At 42.5% G+C, this 21,347-nt stretch overlaps 2 non-coding genes across 2 annotated transcripts; both read right to left on the reverse strand.

Moving 5' to 3' along the window:
- Nucleotides 1–8,000: 8,000 nt before the first annotated feature.
- Nucleotides 8,001–8,073, reverse strand: BDB00DRAFT_t28. Its single transcript has one exon. It is a non-coding gene; the product is annotated as a tRNA-Phe (tRNA).
- A 9,567-nt stretch (nucleotides 8,074–17,640) lies between these two features.
- Nucleotides 17,641–17,712, reverse strand: BDB00DRAFT_t27. Its single transcript has one exon. It is a non-coding gene; the product is annotated as a tRNA-Gln (tRNA).
- Nucleotides 17,713–21,347: the final 3,635 nt, after the last annotated feature.

Raw genomic sequence — 21,347 nt, forward strand, 5'->3', positions numbered from 1 at the left:
CCTACTGAACATCCAGCTCGAGCCGAGGTTACAATGCAACAACCTCCAGTGCATCGTTTGCGGCATGTTTCTGTAAGAAAACTAATGGATATATCTAGGTAAATACCTGATTAATAGTATCATCGAATTATAGTGCATAATCCGCCATTTCCATCGTTCTCTGGGAGACGGCGGCTTCCAGTTGGATGCCGATTATCGTTCAGCACGCAATCGCGCTGTTCGTACCCGCATCGTATCCTACATCGATGGTGGTGGACGGTACCAGTTATCACACGCTGAACTATCTACAAAGATTTACGACTTTTTTGCTAATATGCGTCGTGAGGGTCGTCAGTCGGCTGTGCGTGCAGCACAAAGAAAAGTGTCGGCTCACTGAAATAGTCGTCGCCACAGTGTAAGAAAAAGAAACAACCATCCATTCTTTTTAGTATAATCAGTTCTGACACAGAAAGTAGAAGCACAAGCGCCGACTTCAAGTTTACCGACAGCATCAGGCACAGCTGGATGCAACATATCCGGGAGGGGAAGCATTGCTCTAGTTGGAGTACATGTCTGAAGAAGAGACGGACGTCGAAGGTGATGGTGACGAGCGTTTGGTTGTACTCAAGCCCTTGTGGAGGAGTGAGAGGGTAATTGTTGTGTGCTTGTTTGGTAAATGCGTCGAAGTCGTGTTTGACAAATCGTTTATAGGCAAATGAGTTCTTAAGCACACTCGACGGACTGAGACCGGACGCAGACGTCAATAGATTGATGCGGGTGGATGGTGTTGGTGGTGCACCTTTGTCTGACGATGCAAGAGCGCAATTGGAGGGTTGGGCAGTTGATTTTTAAGAATAAAAAATAAAAAAAAATGGTTGCACGGCTTCGTGTCGTGTGGGTAAGGGGTGGGCAAAAGAAAAGTTACTATTGCATATACAGCTATTGTTTTCGGAGTGGGGGGAGTCTATAAAAAATATCACTCGTGGTAAATGTATCTTTTATCTTTTTTGGCCACTGCTCTTAGACACGTCACTTCTTTGTCATCTCTTATTGCAGCACAGACAACAGAGTCACTCAAATGTGCTCGTTAAAGCATTACAAACAGTAACAGTGGAAAAGCTTTTCGTCTAATCTGGTAACTATAACATCTTGCTGTACGATTAGTTTCGATTCAAGTTCGATAAAAAGTCTTAACAACCGTTCTCATAAGCTACTGGATAATACGAATTGGTACGTGGTGTGTATACAGCTGCTGGTAGCTTTGCTCTTCTTTCGTTCGTACCGCATTGGATCTCGAATTTAACTTCATCTTTTTTTTGCAACTTAGTTACCGAATTTCCCTTTGTGATATACAACACTTTAACTCATCAATAATAGCGGAAACTTAAAAGGGACGGATAAGAAAAGTCAACGCTTTGATTATGCTAGCATCTTTTTCGCCAAGGGAAGGACTACTGTTCTAGCATTTGCACTAGTTTGTGCACCCAGTTTCACAACAGCAACTTGTCCATATAAACGATGGACCGGTACAATACAATCCATCGCTTCGCCTCGAAAACGACTACACCAAGTTTCAACGTAGGGATCCACGAATCGTCGGCCGTCATTGTCTCTGTGGATGCTGTACCATCGAACATATGCAAAAACATGCTCTCTCTGCTGCCCACGAATCAACTGCACATGCCGAAAGAAAAATTGGATCTCGCATGGCTAGGCCATTGCTTCTCCGCGATCGTCTACGTGGAATAGAACCTGTGCGTGTGCACTATGTCGCGATCTTGCTTCAGTACTGCAGTAAATCTGCCCCATCATCGTTATCGTCTTCATTTTCCAGTACTGGTTACTGATGAAAATTTGCCCATCACCAGCTTGGGTATAGTGAACGAGATGATCGTCATATACAGCACAGTAAAATGCCAACAAGAAACTGTACAGTTGCTCAGGCATAAACGCTATCTGTCCATAATGCAAGGGGTATACATCTAGCGGCAGTGGCTCACTTCCTATAACGTAGTGGATGGTACCAACATCCGTCGACAACGCCAAAAACGCATGAACATCGAATTGACGCTGGACAACATCAGCTGCGCGTGGGATCGGCTGTACAAGGTCAAGGAACCGATTCAAAAAAGAGAAATGGTGTTGGTGGTGCTGGAAGTGGGCTACAAACGAACGGACAAAATCGTGAGCACCAGTCTTCTGTAAGAACTTCTTCATAAACGTGATTTCAAACGAGTCTTTCTGATTGGTGTCGATCTCTTTCAGATAACCGTTGTACCGTTCAAACGAGAAGAGCCAGTACGCGTACAACGGCCCAAAATCCTCGATCGTCGCGTTCAAATGCATATGCAGGTGCATGTTCGGTGTGATTTCTTCTGGGCCATACAACCGTTCAACACTAGTGCAAAATTGCTGGAGCAGGTTGTTTGCTTCTGCAATTTCATCCACAGTAATCGATGGCTTGACCAGCAAGCGACACGCATCAACAAACATCAGCCAGTTTTCGAGATATCTTCTGGGAAGGTGGCCGTCGAGCACAAAAGGCGAGTATACAATGCACTATGATTTCTAATCGTCAGCGGTCATGAACGAGAAGCCACTTTCGATTTTTCGGTTCAAGGTAACATAGTCAGGAGGAAGAACAATGCCATTCGCCAGCACCTGCATCTGTTGGAGGTCGGTTCGGTCAATGAGGTCTCTGTCCATCCAGACCTTTGCCATGCGCTTTGCTGTGCCGAGAAACAAGTTATGCATCGGGTCGATGATGGTGCAACGGACAGGATCAAAGTAGCTAAGACGATGCAACTCTGACCATCTCGTCCCATTTGCGCGTTCCAGATCTCGTCGAGCACTCATCGTCTCTGCACCCCGCCACTGCTCAGCACATGCTCGATTGTCCTCGAACGTCCGCAAGTCCCAATTTTCGACATCAAACCCAGAGTAGTCAATGTTGGTTGTGCCAGGAAAAACATTGAATTGGCGAACGCATTTGTGGCAGGCACAAAGGCTCGCGTGCGACGTAAAACCGCTGGTTTTCCGTGCAGCAGGGATATCGCAAGCATTAATGAACAAGGCTAAACGGACACAAGTTCCTTGTGGATGCTCGCGCGTACTGATCGATTTTCCACCGTACCATTCCAACAATTCATCAACCAGGGGTCGAAGGTAATTGTTTATGTCGGTTGTGCTCGCTTCTCGTGGGCCAGGCATTACACCAACAAGAATGACATTCTCTGTCTTGTAGCGTTCGGATCGTGGAAGATTATTGATGGTCAAGTAAATGGCATAGCATGAATAAGTCGAGTTTAGAAATGGCCCAAACCAGTCAATGTTGAGTGTCAACAGCAGTGAACGGCGCTGCTCGACGAACGGGCTGCCGTCACGATCACGGAACTCTCGCCACATATCACCATCGTATATGTCAAAGAAGGTGTCGGCAACGCGTGTTCGATTTCGCCATTCCTCGCACTTTGCTTCAAACCCTAGCCGCCGAAAAAGTCTATCAACACTCGCAGACAAGGGCTGATATGCAAACTCCTTGATGGGAGTCCAAGGATTGCCTGCGGCTTTAAACAATTCATTGCCGCATAAGCTGTTGTATCGGATGTCGTCGTTCGTGCATGTTCTTGGGCACTGTGGATCAGTTGAACGATACAAGCTGTGACAGCGAGGACAACACACATATTTGCGCAAGTGGTCAGTCAATGCAGAGAAGCCAGTAATGCGACGAAGTGTAGAAAGCGAGGTAGGGATCGAGAAGTTTGGCTGCAGATCACCAAGAAGTAGGACACAAAAGTCAATGATGGTGGAGGAGAGATGCTCGGAGACAAAGTGTAGCTGGAATAGCACGAGGAAGAGAACGACGAGGGCAAAGGGGTGCAGGTAGGTGTGAACCTCGGTAACGGTAGGAGGAGGAGGATGAAGGTGAGTGTCTATTTTTCAAATAATGAGATATATAGTATGGTTAAAGTCTGTTATTTGCTTTAATAAAATTTTTTTACAAACCAACCTGGTTCAATATTGGCAGTTCTGTCAAAGTTGCCTCCATCATAACCAAACTCAATGTCTTCAGCATTTACAACAAGATCGTCGGCGGACAACTCGCCATTGTCAGCCTCACTGTCTTCAGCAGCAAAAACATTATCCTCGACGGAAAAAGGAACATGACGACTAGCTGCAGCGCCTACAAGCCCAACAATGATAAATAACTTATTCACATCTAGTATCATTGTAACAGCTCATCATACTAGGAGAGGAAGGATCAGCTACTACATCCGTATCCATATCCATATCGTCGCCCGAAAGCAACAGCGATGGTGAGGATGGATGTCCTTGTCCGAAGCTAGCCTCGATAGAAGCTACGATAGCATTCACTACATATGCAACACATAATATTACTAAATAATCCTCGAAGAACGTGCCTGAAAGAAGTACCATTGTGTGAAAATCCATCTGTAGATTCATTGAGAATACGCTGCTGGTGATAGTTTCGGATTCTATAAGGCACCATTTGATAGCCGAAGCTTGTCGACGCACATGTAGGACAAAAGCATAGAAATAAACGCCCTTCGCCATTGTCCTCCATTGTGAAAAAAAAGTGTAGATTAAGAACAAGATCAGGGATTCCAATAATTGTACTGAGCTTCTCTTATTTTTTTGATACTACATTGTAAGCACATTATGCACTTCCCCTTTGGTCCTATTTTCTTATTATGCGTTACCCTCCTCAGTGCAATGCAAAATATTTTATTACAGGGCAGGAACATGACCCTGTGAACGCTAAATTGTTGGTCGGGGGAAGGGTGCATGCTTGCATTTTATACAGTTCAACGTATTGTTGTTTTGCTACACTAATGGCTATTACATAAGAAGAAAAGTTCAGTAGGGGGTATAGTGAATGCATCAAAAAAGAATAAATGTATGAAAATGATGTTGTTCATTACAGATATTGTGCATGAGCCCCTTTTTCGCTTATACATGAAGGAAAACAGCGTAAATGACTACTAAATTTGGTTGCTGCATTTGCTACAGGCTACATATTCTTTTTTCTGGCACACAACCTAGTGATAGGTAGATATCACCCTGTTTTCAAACATGGTGATATTTACTTTTTCGTGCAGTGAGTGTTTGCTATCACTATTTAGAGTTTATTTGTTTTTTGTTTTTTTTTTAGTCTATACATAGAATTACACTTCCACTTTTTTTGGTCTACGCAAGGAATGACAGATTGTAAGGAAAATCTGAAATTGGTGTGGGGAGAAGTTTAGTCTCCCGAAGGAGTGAAGATAGTAGAGGAGACATATGTAACGGATGTTAAAACTCCTATATATAAAAATTTGGTCACTCGAGCAGCTCTACTAAATAATAATGCTATATTTTTAAAATTTTTTAGATTTTTCAATAATACAGAATATACTCTTATTTTTATATTCGAAAACATATTTTTAAAATACATATTAGTATATTTATTTAAATAGTCATAATTTTCAATCCAAAAATTTTTATAAAAAGCATAAAAGGTAGAATATGGAATATTCTGTTTCATATTCTTACTAGTAATTCCTAATAATAAATGATATATTAGATAAATTCCTTTTTCAATTTCAAAATATAGTCTTAGATATTCTTTATTGGTATAAATCTTAGTTAAGAAAAAGAATACTGATATATACCATAATTTATCTAATACTTCTTTTTTTATTTCATTTATTTCTTTAATATGTTAATTCTGTACGATGCTTATAATTATTTGCTTTCTTTTTCCAATTTTCATTTAAAAAAGTCCATTCATTTAATATTATTTTATCAATTTCATCTTATAATAATATTTTATATTTTTTAATATCATTATTATTTAGTGTGCTGCTATATTCATCAAAAACCATTTTGAAATTTATAAAAACCGTTCTTTTAACTTATTGAGTAAGCAATCAGGGAAAACTTATAACCTTAGGTAATAACTAGAATTAAGTATCTATATAATTACTTTAAATTTATCTTATATTTTGATTTATATATTATAAAAAAATTAATATAAAGAAATATAAAAATACTTAGCATTTTTAATTTGATCATATGATCAAATAAAGTTCGAAATAATTCGAACTTTTATTTCTTACTTGAAAATATTAAACAATTTTTAAATAAAAAACAATAATTGCTATGGTAACTAATGATAATATGATTTTTGGAAAAATTACACTAAGATAATGTTATTATATAGTAGCAATAAATTATGATTTTTTTTATGTTAGCAACAATGAATTTCATTAAGTGACTGTCAATTTTGAGGAAAAAATAAAGCCTAAGATAAAGAATTAGCAATTTTGCTTTAGTAAATTGTAAAATGTATCACCTTTTATTTTTTTCAAAAATGGATGTATAAATCAATTCTGTAATAAAATAATTTTTATTTTGTCGCTAGGTGATAAACTTCCAAACATTTATAGAGTTATTTTGAATCTATAGATTATTTTTGTACAATAGATATTATTGAGGTTTGGTAGTTGCTGATTAACTCCCTTCGAGGAATATTTTAGCGAACAACTGATGATGCCAATAGTGGAAGCAGGCAAGCACACAGAGCTAATCTTCTGGGAGTCCCAGTTATAGAAATCGCCGTACTTAGGCAACATAGCTGCATAGTACTTTGCGGTGCCAGTAACATCGACTCCTTCTGAGCATTCTTTCTCAGTAGCTCGACATTTGCTACCATACACCCGCAATCATTTGTCGGAGGAAACCATAAAAAAGTTGATGCTTTTGAACTCCTAGTACCCTTAAATTTTTTTGGCTTTCTCTCTTTTCTCCTTTGTTCCTGCTAGGGGTCGCAATTGGACGGGTCGGGTCGGGTCAAGGGTCTGACCCGTTGACCCACGGGTCAAGAAAACACTGACCCAACCCGACCCTTTCAACGTGACAGGTCAAAACTCGGGTTGACGGGTCAATACTGATTTTGATTCAGTGACAAAGGAGGTGTCAATTAACCTGAGCTTGAGCACTGGAAGTGCAAAACTATATGTATACATAGCTCTCTAAGATGATGGCACGCAAATTCCTAGCAGTGCTAGCAACATCTACGTTTTGTGTGATTATTCTTAAAGGTAAATGGGTTTGTGCCATCACAAAAGAAATCATTTGCGCTCACATGCATTAAAGAAAGCATAATGGTTAAAGTGTGGTTAAAAATCGACTTCCTTATATGCCCCTAATCCTTTTCCCTTTTCCATTTTCTTTTCACTTCTTCCTTCTTCCTTCGTTTTTCTTTTCTCAATTCCTTTTCTGTCTTTTGTCAAATCTCGTCTCTTACTGCCACTCTCTATTGTCTATTCTCATTGTACTATTGCTACTTCTTTACTCCTATTACATATATTGCTTATAGCTTACTTATCTTACACTCTTGAATAAAAAATATGATCCCACAATGAAAAAGAATATAGGTACGTTTTATGTTACAGTTCTATAGCAGACATTGACAACTACATCTTTGATATAATGATGCTTCCCAACAAAAAGATTGACTACTTGAATACAAGTACCTCATACATATCATATGTATACACGGGTCACAACGGGTCAACGGGGTCGGGTCAAGGGTTAGACGGGTTGACCCGCGGGTTAGAAAAGCATCAACCCGACCCGTTGACCCGTCCTCAACCCGTGGGTCGGTTTTGACCCGTGGGTCAGATTGCGACCCCTAGTTCCTGCTAACTCTGTCCCTTTTATCTTGTTCTTACACTTCCTTTCCCACCTGTTTTGAACCTTTCTTTTTTTATAGATAGAATGTATAAGAACCTTTGTGAGAACAGTCTTATAAAAAAAATTGTAAAATAAAGTTAACAGACTATTTACAAGCACTACTGCTAGTGCTCCAAGTCATCTTTTATTCTTTTCTTATCCTTCTGTTATCTCTCTTTCTATTGGCTACACTATCGATCTACCAAAAAGACTTTGACAGCAAAATAATGACAGACGGCAACTTAAAATATTAACTATATAAGGAATATTTATCATTTAACAAATGCTCGAGATGTGGATTGAACACATGACCTTTAGATCTTCAGTCTAACGCTCTCCCAACTGAGCTACTCAAGCGATACATCCGTAGAGAATTGAGCGCGGTAGCAATTATCTCTTGGTAAACGTTTTTTCACATAAACTCCCTTTTCCCACAAACCCCTCTTCTATACAAACTCCCTAAAATTACATCCAACACACCCCTAGCACCGCTCGCGCCAGAATCAAATATATGTATGCAGGCAGATTCAATTAGTATTTCCCCTAGTATTTCTGCTAAGAGGAAACACTCTTAAAGCATCTGCAACAGTGGTTGGTAAATTTAAGTACTAAATTGAAAATTTAACAACGGCGATAACAACGCGTTGGACACTAACAACTCGTTTCATGCAACAGTGAGTGTTAACTCAAAGTGTTAAAGTCGTAGGTCACTAAATAAAATAAAGTAGTGAGCTGAAATATATATAATCTGAATCTCAAGTACTTCTCTTATTTTTCAAAATGAACATATTTCTTTGAGCAAAATCGCGTCCTAGATGAGGAGATAGAAGAGAATAGTTGCGAGCTACAAGAGACAGTGACACGCATCTTGCAGCTACGAAAGAAAAGAAAGCTTGACGCTGTCCCTGAAGCACTAAAGCAACAGAAATATGTCCATTACGATCATATCTTCTTCGAGCAGATACTCATGCAGGATTACTTTGCTGAGACGCCAAGATATGATGCGAAGGTCTTTCAACGTCAGCTCTAGATGCATCGTGAAGTGGTTTTGCACATTATTAGCGAACTAGAATCGAAATATCTATATTTCCAGCAAAAACCTGATATAACTGGAAAATTGGGTTTCTACCTATATGGTTCAAAATACTTATTCTGCCCCAAATTTAACTTTGGGTCCCCCCCCAAGGCCCTCAATTTTTTTGAAAGTCAGTTGGGAGAGTGTGTAAGCAGCAAAGATAGTTGTTAAAGTGTACTCGTCATCTTCTTTCCATGAGAAAAATTATTATTTCGACTGTATGAAAAGGTACGCAAAGAGAGAATGGAGAGACAAGATCTTACTACTTCAACAGGAAAAACAAAAATGGAGGCAAAAAGGAAGTGGTGGAGGAGGAATAATAACGAACCGAGCTTACTTTCTATGAAAAGTGGTTTGTTTTAGTTTGCAGCAGCCAATACTTCTTTTTTTTTCTGGGACAGACAATCGCCGTCAAGAAGAACATAGCTCCATTTCAAACGAATGCAAAGGTACAAACGATCGCAGACGTGCTTGGAACTATTGCGCCATCGTGGTAGATGGCAGGAATGGAAAGTCAAAACTTTTTTTTTGTAAATGCAGCTGTTGTGTGTGTGTGTATATATGTGTCAGGCAATTCCGTCATAAACAACCTCTTGTCTCCGTTTTTCTCTTCAGGCACATACGATCATGATGCTGTAAACTTTTGGAATCAACGTCAATGATTACATCGCCCAACAATGGAGCAACAATGCCTTCAAATGCGAACGAAACACGAACTGAAAAGAAAACGTCACGATCACTGTGAGCAGTAAACAACACTCGTTCCGTCCTTTTGCTCCTGAATGCACACATTGCCCAGCGCATCCAGCATTTACAGCCTTTGTCGTGACAACTCCAGACTTCTGCAATTCCAGCGATGGTGGGAGAGGTAAACAGTGAGAACTGCTGTGAGTGTACTAATGTATGGTGGCAGCTTTCTTGCTTATGCCATTGCCAGCTTGCATAACTGCTACTGACAAGTCAGTGTATCATACCTTCCACGTCAAGAATTCTGTTCGTTCATCATCATTAGAGAAGATCCAGGCAAGCGTATAGCAAGGAAAGTTGCGAGTGTATGACGGTATGTGATGGCAGCTTTAATTCGTTTTTAAGGGGATCTGGTTTTATTTTCTTTATTCGTTTACTCTACAACATAATGGCGAACAAGAACGACATAATTTCCTAAATCAAGTAAAGATAGGAGGGTCATTTTCTAACATTCAGTGGGTATGGATCCACAGGCTATATACTTATGGACATGTCAGGATTATTTATGGGAAAAAATAAGAATTATGTTCGAACAAGTAGCAAAGCGTTAAAGTGACAGGAACCAATTGCCTAGGATCCATTGTAGTCATTGGAAATAAAAGAATCACTTGAATCATTTGTAATATAACGTGAAGGACAATGCTTACGGGAAAGAATTGTATGTCACTACCTTGACGTTGCATATAACTATATGAATACTATTACTAGTACGACATCGAGAATATGCTATTATTATAGGAACTTCGTTGTCGCCACATATATTGCTTATGTCACATCAATAAAGTAAAGTCGGTGCACACTGTAACACAATCCTTTGTTCCTGATTCCTAATCTCGCAACATCATTAAGAAACTTTCGAAATGAATAACCTTGAAACTACCACCGCCATTACCGCCATTCCTATGTTAATTCCAGGAAACATTCCTGAAAGTCGTCAGAAGGAGGTGCCCGTGCTTGAGTGGCAAGACGTCTTGGCAAAGCAGCCACATGAAACGGGTGAATGCTGGGTTTACAAGGGCCAGTACTCACATGAAGACGAGCAACAAAAAAAGCAGAAGAAAGCTGAAGCTGCAGGAATAGGTAAAATGAGAGCTCAATCATAACGTAGATATAAGAAAATCTACTCACACATAGTGCGGGAGCAGTTGCCCCAACGAATAAGAGACTTCGCACGCCAACTATAGCATGGAGCATCCGCTATCGCTGTCACTGTGCAACAGTTAATACAGGCGCGAAGCATGAAAAAGAAGAAGAGAATTACGACGAAGATGGTGTGCAGCGCCGCCCTGTACAAAAAAAGTCGAAGCAAGTTGGATGCAAGGCGATGCTCAAGGTAACCTGCTACCTTGAGGATCCTACTAAGGCTGTTTTCGAGTATAAGGGCGCCCACAATGGTCATACACCAGGAAGTATTGAGGATGTCCAATACCTTCGTAATACACCAGAAGTCAAGGATCGAATTTTACAAGAACTGCGCAAGGGCTACAACGTTCGGAATGTCCGCGTGTACCTTCAACGTGAATATCGTGCATTGGCTAGTAGTCGCCGGGAAGCACACATTAACACTGTTGATGTGTACAATGTCTTTTACCAATATCGACAAGAACTGTGTACCAAGGCTGAAGAGGACTTTGCTTCAGTTGAGGCATGGTTGGAAGATTTCCGTGACCAAGGATATCATGTTTGGGTGGACACCACCAACAGCAATACCGACTCTGCTGGATCTAATGCTAGCCATCTATCTAGTACCAACTTTGCTTTCGGGTTCCTTGCTCCATGGCAGAAGGATCTTTTGCTTGGATCGGCTGGCAGATTCATTTCTTTGGATGCAACTCACGATGTCTCCCAATATGCTGAAGTTGTCTTATACACCATGGTTGTTCGCCACCCTGTTGCTGGTCGCGGCGTTCCCGTTTGCTACATGTTGACTGATGATAAATCATCGTCTCCACTCGTCAACTGGTTCCGTTCGTTGGCATCCATTGGTCTTACGCCAGAGCGGTTTACGATTGATCGTGATTTTGCAGAAGACAACGCCATCACCACTGTCTGGAGCACTTGTACCATTCAACACTGCATTTGGCACGTAATGCGAGCTTGGATGAAAAACGTGCAATCGAAGATTGTTGGCATGCGTGGTCGCTCAGTAGCCCAAGCACGAAAATACGTCCGCGATCATCTGCATGCCCTTATGTACGAAGAAAACGAAGCTGCATTCACAACGTTGTTGACTGCATTTCTTACTGAAATGGAAAAGACCCAGCCGTCTTTCCATGCTTACTTTTCTCGCCATTGGGTCGACAGCTTGGATGGCAAGGGATTCACAAGATGGGCAGCTTGTTACCAACCTGCAATTTTCACGAACATGAAGACGAACAACTATGTCGAATCATGGCATAATCAATTGAAGACCATGTACTTGAAACGCAAACGCGCGCATCGTCTTGACGTCTTACTTGAAGTCCTTTCGTCTGATGTTTCGTTTGATATTCTTGGTGAAATCAAGCGCCTGGTTGCCAATGTTGGCAGAATGGGACCCCATGAGCATGCTTTGCGTAAAGAAGAGATGGAGGCTGAAAAGTTAAACCGTATTATATTACCTTCTAAAGTGACGGTATTGTCTGCTACAGACTATACTGTTCTTTCTTTCGTTGATGACAGCATCTGCTACAATGTAAGTACAGTTCAAGGTTTCTTCTTAACTTTTCATTCCATCACACTTACCTTACTTCCTGTGGCCCATGGTTTATAGGTTAATGCACGCCTTGGGCAACTCATCTCCTGCTCCTGCCCAAAGTTCGCCAAATCACTTTTTCCTTGTAAGCACATATTCCTAGTCGAGCAGTATGTGCAAACTGTAACTGTCCGACCTTCGATCGACGCCCATCAAATCTGGATCGACAATGCCATTGCCACAGCAACCCGATCCCTGCAACCACAAGAACCACCAATCGAATCGCCTAAAGACAGACTCGATGATGCTGTGCAAGAGTTGTCCCAGCTGACCACAGCAATCCGACGTCTTGTAAGCATGTCTATGGTTCGAAATGGCCAGAACGATGCACTCAATAATATAATCGACCAGATCGAAAAGCTGACGGAAGATGCATCCAACATCAAAGCACTTCTAAACAACGTCCTGACCCTTCCTCCCAATTCCAACTTTCGCCGCCAAAATAATCCCTAAACATCCTTCTTTTTTTTATTTCGTTTTTCCTATAAACATATGACATTATCCATTGTTAGTCTATAAAATACTATATCAAAACACCCGAAACACGCATATTTCGCATACACTTACAAAAGCAGTACATAAGCAAAAATCCGGCATATCCTCCTTTTTATATTATGTTACTATTGCTATTGTTCTTACTTGATCAGTTTCTTTGGTACCTACATATAAAATTTTCTCATATTATAGGATCCATCATATAGCAGCATTCTCAACTTTCTCTAGAAAGAACAATTTATTCAGACTTACTCTCAAATTCGGAATCAGTTCGGTCATGGCAAGAGTAGGCTTTCGATGACGGCAAGAAAACGTGGTCGATATTTGGGGAAGATACATCAAGAAGAAGAGCGGCATTAGTACATATTCCCAGATAATTAACAAGAAAGACTACAACCAGAAACCCATACATACTTATTAGAGCCTTCAGACTTTGATCATCGTGAACGTATTTGGCATTGAATAAAGTTAGCTGATTTGAAGGAAGCAAAGGAAGACCTGTACACCAAAACATGCACTGACTTGTCAGTAGCAGTTATGCAAGCTGGCAATGGCATAAGCAAGAAAGCTGCCACCATACATTAGCACACTCACAGCAGTTCTCACTGTTTACCTCTCCCACCATCGCTGGAATTGCTGAAGTCTGGAGTTGTCACGACAAAGGCTGTAAATGCTGGATGCGCTGGGCAATGTGTGCATTCAGGAGCAAAAGGACGGAACGAGTGTTGTTTACTGCTCACAGTGATCGTGACGTTTTCTTTTCAGTTCGTGTTTCGTTCGCATTTGAAGGCATTGTTGCTCCATTGTTGGGCGATGTAATCATTGACGTTGATTCCAAAAGTTTACAGCATCATGATCGTATGTACCTGAAGAGAAAAACGGAGACAAGAGGTTGTTTATGACGGAATTGCCTGACACATATATACACACACACACAACAGCTGCATTTACAAAAAAAAAGTTTTGACTTTCCATTCCTGCCATCTACCACGATGGCGCAATAGTTCCAAGCACGTCTGCGATCGTTTGTACCTTTGCATTCGTTTGAAATGGAGCTATGTTCTTCTTGACGGCGATTGTCTGTCCCAGAAAAAAAAAGAAGTGTTGGCTGCTGCAAACTAAAACAAACCACTTTTCATAGAAAGTAAGCTCGGTTCGTTATTATTCCTCCTCCACCACTTCCTTTTTGCCTCCATTTTTGTTTTTCCTGTTGAAGTAGTAAGATCTTGTCTCTCCATTCTCTCTTTGCGTACCTTTTCATACAGTCGAAATAATAATTTTTCTCATGGAAAGAAGATGACGAGTACACTTTAACAACTATCTTTGCTGCTTACACACTCTCCCAACTGACTTTCAAAAAAATTGAGGGCCTTGGGGGGGGACCCAAAGTTAAATTTAGGGCAGAATAAGTATTTTGTATATGGTTGCTCTCATTTCGCTCCGGATAGACAGAGAACACCATACCTTATGTAGCAATGGAAAATACATTTTCCGTTCTCCTTCCAAAAGAGGGCTTCTCGGAGGCCTCCAATTTTGGTAGTGGCTTCTCTGATAGAAAGGCCTCCGTAGTGGCTCACTCGGATCGATATAAAAGGAAACTGTCACTTTCATGAATAATAAAAGTATCGAAAGAAAAATATACCCTCTATTTTTCATGTATTTTATCTGCTTTTATCATAAAAATGAACAATATTCCATCATCAGCCATTATTCGCCGCCCAACACACAATCATCTTGAAGAAAAAAGACGTCGTCGAGCAGCATTCATCAAGCTCTTGACGCAACTTGTAGCACCTGCCATAGGAATGCTTCCTTCGGTCAATGCGAACATCGTTGCAGCTTACGCTGGTTCGACGCATCATTTTCGAGCAGCCAAGATCCCAAGAATTCACAGTACGGAATATTGGACATTGACCCACTCGAATCTTCGTGATGACGACGGTCTTGGCAGCTATAAATATCATTACCGCATGTGCAAATCTATATTGGAATGGCTTGTCAATACTTTGTCTGTGCATCAGGAATTTGTGTTAGAGTCATCAAGAATGACACCAGCTTATGTTCAAGTCTGCTGCGTACTATGGCGTTTTGCAAATACTCACATTGGATACAGAATCTTTGAGACGCAATTTGGCTTTTCTCAAGGATCGTACCACAAATTTACTGTGCGATTTATAAAAGCTATTTGCGACATCCATGGCTCTAAGATCAAGTGGCCACGCTCTCCAGAAGAAGCCTGTGAAGCTTCCAACGCCTTTTCTTTGCCCTCCGGTTTACCTACCTCTCAAGATGCCTCAGCAAGGCTGCAAGGGGCGATTGGAGCTATGGATGGCAAGCTCGTGGTGATCTACAAACCACTGAAGCAAGGTCAATGGTAATTTGACCGCAAACTGCATCACTCGATAAACTTGCTTACTGTATGTGCTGCAGATGGGCGCTTTACTTTTATTGACGTGGGTCAATCAGGTACAGTAATCTACAAGAGATTTATTAATGTCTTTAAACTTGCTTACTGTATGTGCTGCAGATGGGCGCTTTACTTTTATTGACGTGGGTCAATCAGGTACAGTAATCTACAAGAGATTTATTAATGTCTTTAATGTACACGTTGCTGACTGCAACTGCATCACAAATATATGTTCACTAGGGCGAACTCACGACGCCTGCGCTTTCAATAACAGTGCGCTCAATACCAGACTGCTGAGTGATCCTGAACAATGGTGTCCTAATGGAACATACATTCTTGCCGGTTAGTAGTCCTGTACTTTTGATGTTCTACAGCTTTGCTTATATTCTGCATTTGAACCTATTGATAGATTCTGCTTTTCCTCTGTGGCCAACAATCATGACGCCGTATCCTAGCTCATCAACTGATCCAGCAGAAAAGCGATTCAACAAAGTCCATTCTTCAATGTGAATGGCTATTGAGCGAGCATTCAGTCGTCTTGTTTCCCGGTGGAGGTTCATGCGACATTACATGTACCTCATAGATCATACAAACCTGACGCTGGTGATTTATGCCTGTTGCATACTCCATAATATCTGTATGCTCGATCCGCACTCTGACGAACTGTTTCCATTGAACACAGAAGAGGATGAACAAACTAGACGTATATCAATAATAGATACTGATAGACAGTCTAGTGCTAGAGAAGACAGTACAAGGTTGTTTGCACAAGGGCGTCAGAAACGCGATATGCTTAAAGAATCATCGTCCTCAAATCAATAAACGCAATACCTTATACATTGCTCCAGTAATCGCTCTATATCTTTTAGATATTGACATGAAGTGCTGCTTGGTACTAAAAGTTCGCGTATAAAATAATTGGGCATCTTTTCGTAGCAGTTATTGTCTGTAATGGCATGACTAGTTTTCTTCTTCACATTCTGTAAAGTGCAGTAAAGTGCTATATTAGAAGATATTAATCATCACACAGGGTATTCTAGATACACTTTTAGCAATTCTGAATAAATGTCATATTATAATATAATAAAATTTATTGTTCTTCTTTGTTATTACTACTAGGCTCTCCACTTCTATTTGTGTTTGTAGGGCTACCAAACAAATCTCTTAGTGTCTGCAAGTACATATCATGCCAGTGGTCTTCTGCTTCCTACGCCTCTTGCAAACGCCGGTCTTCTGCTTCCTCAAACAGCTGGAATGCCTCACTGATGCTGGCAATGAGGCGATCGGTTTGCCAATCGGCATTCTCAAGGACAAGCTCTTGAAATGCCGCTGTTCGTCGTCACTGTGTGGGCCGCTCGCTGACATCGTTATCGTTATCCCTTTCTCGTCGGGTGCTATTAACAACAAGGCCATCGAGGGAATCCATCGTGGCAGGAGGTACAATTGCAGGGTCAGTTCCCACAATTCTGTCTACAGCGTCATAGTAGTACCATTGCTCTTGACCTGAAGGGCCGTTCTCACCACTGTTGCGAAACGTAGCCTAGCATCGCGATATTCATCGACTAGATCTTGCCATTTCTTCTGTAATGCTTCTTTACTTCGACCTAACGGATCAGCTGCAACATACTCAGAAAGTATTTCATTCCAGATGCGACCTTTGGCTTGCGTTTCGATAACTGTCTTCAGTCTATCATATCGAGTCCCTACAGCCATAATGAGTGCATCGATGTGGGCCTTGTCCCATGCATGGCGTCGTGCAGAGGTAGGAATGGGCGTCTGCGAACTGGGTAGAGGCGATGTCAAATCACTATCAGCAGCCACTGATGCAGGCAATGCTTCTGGGGCTTGGGATTCCGGTATCTGCATCGGTGCTTCTGAATCTTGCTGTTGCTGAGGATCTAATGATGAACTGGCAGGTGTCCACATCAAGATTTGAAAGTTGTTGTAGTTGTTGCTGTTGTTTGGCATAATAGGTATTAGAAAAAATAGAGAGGCAATGGATGAAGTGAATTATAGAGAAATTTATTTATTAGCTTCTACTATATTCACAGCGTATATATATATATATATATATATATATACAGTCGGGTATAAAGTTTCTTATGGCAATCGCGTTGTTATTCATACAACACCTCGGGGTATGTATAGAAAAGGAAGTTTCTCGGCGCAGTACGCCTTTATGTTCGATCCAAGTAGAGAGGACTTTGAATTCTTACAAAACTATTTTGGGTTCTCTGTTCGGAGCAAAATGAGAGCAACCTTTATTGGTTCACATATGTCAGTCCAAAGGTATAAACACCTTGGATCAATAATTGCAATATAGATATTTAATCAATTACCTATATACTCTTTTCTATCCTGTTTCACTTATCCCCTAGCTACAGTATCTCTGCCAAAAGGATTTGACACAATACCTACCTCCCAAAAATGACTTCATAATTATAGTGAAAAAAATGTAAGTAAACTAGGTCCTCCCGAGAATCGAACTCAGATTGCTGGATTCAAAGTCCAGAGTGCTAACCATTACACCAGAGGACCACTCTTGTTCCGCTATTCATCACTTTTTGAGTAGTTTTCAGAGTTTACGCAAAACTGTTAGAAAAAACACCAAAAAACTCTTCAAAAATTCAACAAAAAACCCCCACTCCTTCTCGTAAACGCCGCGACCATCCTACCATGGACACCAGCAGCACCACGAAGAAATTCCAGTTCAATCGCGACGGCATTGAGCACCATTTCACTGATTCCACTTCTGAATCAGCAAATGCACCATTCACCACCACCATCCCGACCAACATCGACTTTGGGATCAGCACCGCCCCATCCGCCACCACATCTGCATCCATCCATCCATCATCCACCGATTCCGACCTTCGCGCTGTGATTGCCAACCTCAACAGCACTATTGCTGGCTTGAGAGACGATTTGCAGGGCTTACGCGTAGACAATGCTAGCCTGCGCAAGCAGTTGTTTGCCGCCCTCGGAATTCAACCGCCGACCACGCGCACAGACCACCAAACCACCACCACTACCAGCACCACCAACAACGACGACTCGACGACCGCCGATTCGCTCATGGCATCGCGCCATGCACCGAAATCGGTGAAATCGCCTGCATCTGCCGCCACCACCAAGCTCACCAAGTCGCACGCTGCCAAAGGCAAAACGTCCACGGCAGCCAAGACCACCCACCACCCCAATAACAACAGCAACAACAACAACAACAACAACAACAAAAAACCTTCTTCCTGGGCAGCTGTAGCTGCTAAAAACACCCCACCAAAAGGGAAGAAGCGTCCCACCAACACCGCCACCACCAAGTCCCTCGCTGTCCGTGCCCTCCAAGAAAGCACAGGCCCATCGCAGTTCGACTTTGTGTACGTTCCTTGCCGCCACCACCTTCGCTACCATGATATCCGCAAGTTTATCAGCAGCCTGAAGATCCAGCAATCTTGTGTGCTGGACATTTACTTCCCAGCAAGAGGCACAGTTGCTCTCCTTGTCCACCACGACTTTAAGGACGAGTTAATTCGTTGCCTCAACGCCGAAAAAGTTGCCCCCCGCACCACTTTCAACCAACTCGACGCATCCGTCATTGGCGATGCTAAGTACGCCAACGACAGTCAAGAAGCCCGCCTTGCCCTCGCTCAGCAACTATTTGCTGAGAGGATCAAACGCACTTGCCTTCGCCTTCCACGAAAAATAGGCATCAGCATCGCTCGTTTCTTCGCTTCTCCTGCCGCTGGTGCCTTGCAACTCGATAGTACCTGGTGGTCAGCATTTCTTGCCGAGTACAACCCACCAACACAACAACCAAGCACACCACCTGCACCAACACCAACCACCACTAACAACGCCACCGCCACAACAACCGACGACGTCGAAATGGGTGAAGATACGCCCAACGACAACGACGACTCCCCCAACAGCAGCGAACAGCAACATCAATGAGTAGTGATCGTTTAACGATTGCTACTCTCAACGTCCGAAACATACGAACTAATTTGGTAGGGGTTATAGACGCTTGTTTGGATGCAAATATTGATATTATTTTTCTCTGCGAAACTTACTTACGCCATGGCCGTTTACGCTGTCAATGGCAACAATTTCATAACTATGCACAACTCACGGAGGGCACCAACACCTTCAACCGCTTTGGCCTCTCCTTTCTCATCCGACCCGATTTCCCCTACGAGGTTCATCCCCTTTCCATCCGCAACAGTGAGGTACTGTTACTGAAAGTTGGCCCTTATACTTTGCATGGTGTATACCTACCACCAAAGCTTGATGCTGCAGTGGCTGCTGAGAGGTATACTTCCTTGTCAGTGGATCCATACACAATCATTCTTGGAGACTTGAATACGCAGTTAGGGAGTACCACGGGTGATGCCAGAGTCACTCCCGATCGTCACCATGCACTGTCTACCTGGATAAGCACAAAAGACTTAACCTTGTGGAATGCTGAGTTAGCCAACAGAGAAGCTACTTTTTCTGTGCTACGCGGCAATCGTCTATGCGAAAGCATCATTGATTATTTCATATCGATGAGAGACAACATCCATGATCCAGCTATGCGCATTCATACAGGCCTAGGCTTGTCGGATCACCACTTGTGTGAGCTGTCATTTGTGCCCGTGAATATGTCACGGCTCCCAGCCGCCACGGCCCCTCGACGCACTTGGCGACTTCAAAGGTTAAAAAAACCTGAAGTACTCGAACGCTATGCTGACAGGTTTACAGAGTCTACAGGTGCTCTTTTGGGAGATATCCGTTCTACACTGGAAACCGACGATTTGCATCCGAGCGCTGAAGTGTTGGAGGCATTTGTCGATCGGTTGAACACAGCTGTATACGATGCTTTGGATAATACTGTCGGGCGCAGTTGTCCTCGTACTGACTCCCACAAGTGGTTTTGGAACGACACACTCCAGCAACTAGCCGACCGTCGTCAAACGTTGCATAAACGCTGGCTTCGATTGCGCAATGACATTGAACGCATTACAGCCCACAGTGAATATATTGCTGCGTGTACTGCTTTTCGCAAAGCGGTAAGGGCTGCTCGGAAGCAGAACTGGAATGACTTTTGTCAAAAGCTACAAGCTGACCCAACCGAAATGACTGCTGTTGTTAAACGAATGCGCCTGCGTAATCGAAGCAACGTCACACTTTCATCGCCTCAGGGACCACAAGCTGCTGCTGATAACATGGCTGCTCACCTCGAGCGTGTGTTTGGTGGCTCTGTGTCACCTCGGCTTTCACCCGAAGCAATTTCGACCGAGAGCAGAGGACCTGCTGGCACCGGGCAGACATTGAGCTTGCTATTGCGGCCTTGCCAAACCGTAAAGCACCAGGTTGTGATCATATTAAAGCTGAAATGCTCAAGCCCATTGCATCAAACATCACCCCACTCTTGGATGGACTCTTTACCCTCTGCTGGCGCTGGTCATAGACTCCTATCTCATGGCGTACCGCACAAGTTGTCCCCATCTATAAGAACAAAGGTTCTGCTGACGATCCTTCCAAGTATCGACCCATCAGCTTAACCTCGGTCTACTGCAAGCTCCTTGAACGATGTGTCATGTCCACCCTTCTCCAGACTATGCCAACCCTCGACATCGCACAAGGTGGTTTCCGTGCTCTCCGTGGTACCCTGGATCAGGCCCTTTGTCTCCAAGAACTGATGCAAGCATATAGCTTTAATGAGGGTAGTATGCAGCACCCTCCAATCGTCGCTTTCCTGGACATAGCAAGTGCATTTGACAGCTGTAACAGGTGCGTCATTTGGGATATGTTTCAGCCTTATGTGTCTGAACCGCTGCTCAAGCTACTGCGAAGCTTATTCGACGTCGTTGTTGTTCGAGTAATCCTCTCCAACATGGCATCCCGGGACATATATCCACGGCATGGTGTGCTTCAAGAAAGTAATTTATCTCCCATCCTTTACTCTATTTTTATCGACACTCTTCCCCGTTTACTATAGTCTGTGTCCTCTCATCCCTACCTTGTGCGTGTACCTACCCCCCTCCCTCTTATCGGTCTCTCAATTTTTGCTCGAGTCGTCCTTTTTCTTTTGCCACCCCCAATGCTGCTCTGCGATCTCTGCTTGAGGACTTGCAGGCACCTTCTTATAACCCTTACCTTATCCCAGACAATCCTGCTACTGAGAACCGCTA

This window comes from Zychaea mexicana, assembly GCF_025766255.1.
Source record: "Zychaea mexicana strain RSA 1403 chromosome Unknown BDB00scaffold_16, whole genome shotgun sequence".
NCBI lineage: Eukaryota > Fungi > Mucoromycota > Mucoromycetes > Mucorales > Lichtheimiaceae > Zychaea > Zychaea mexicana.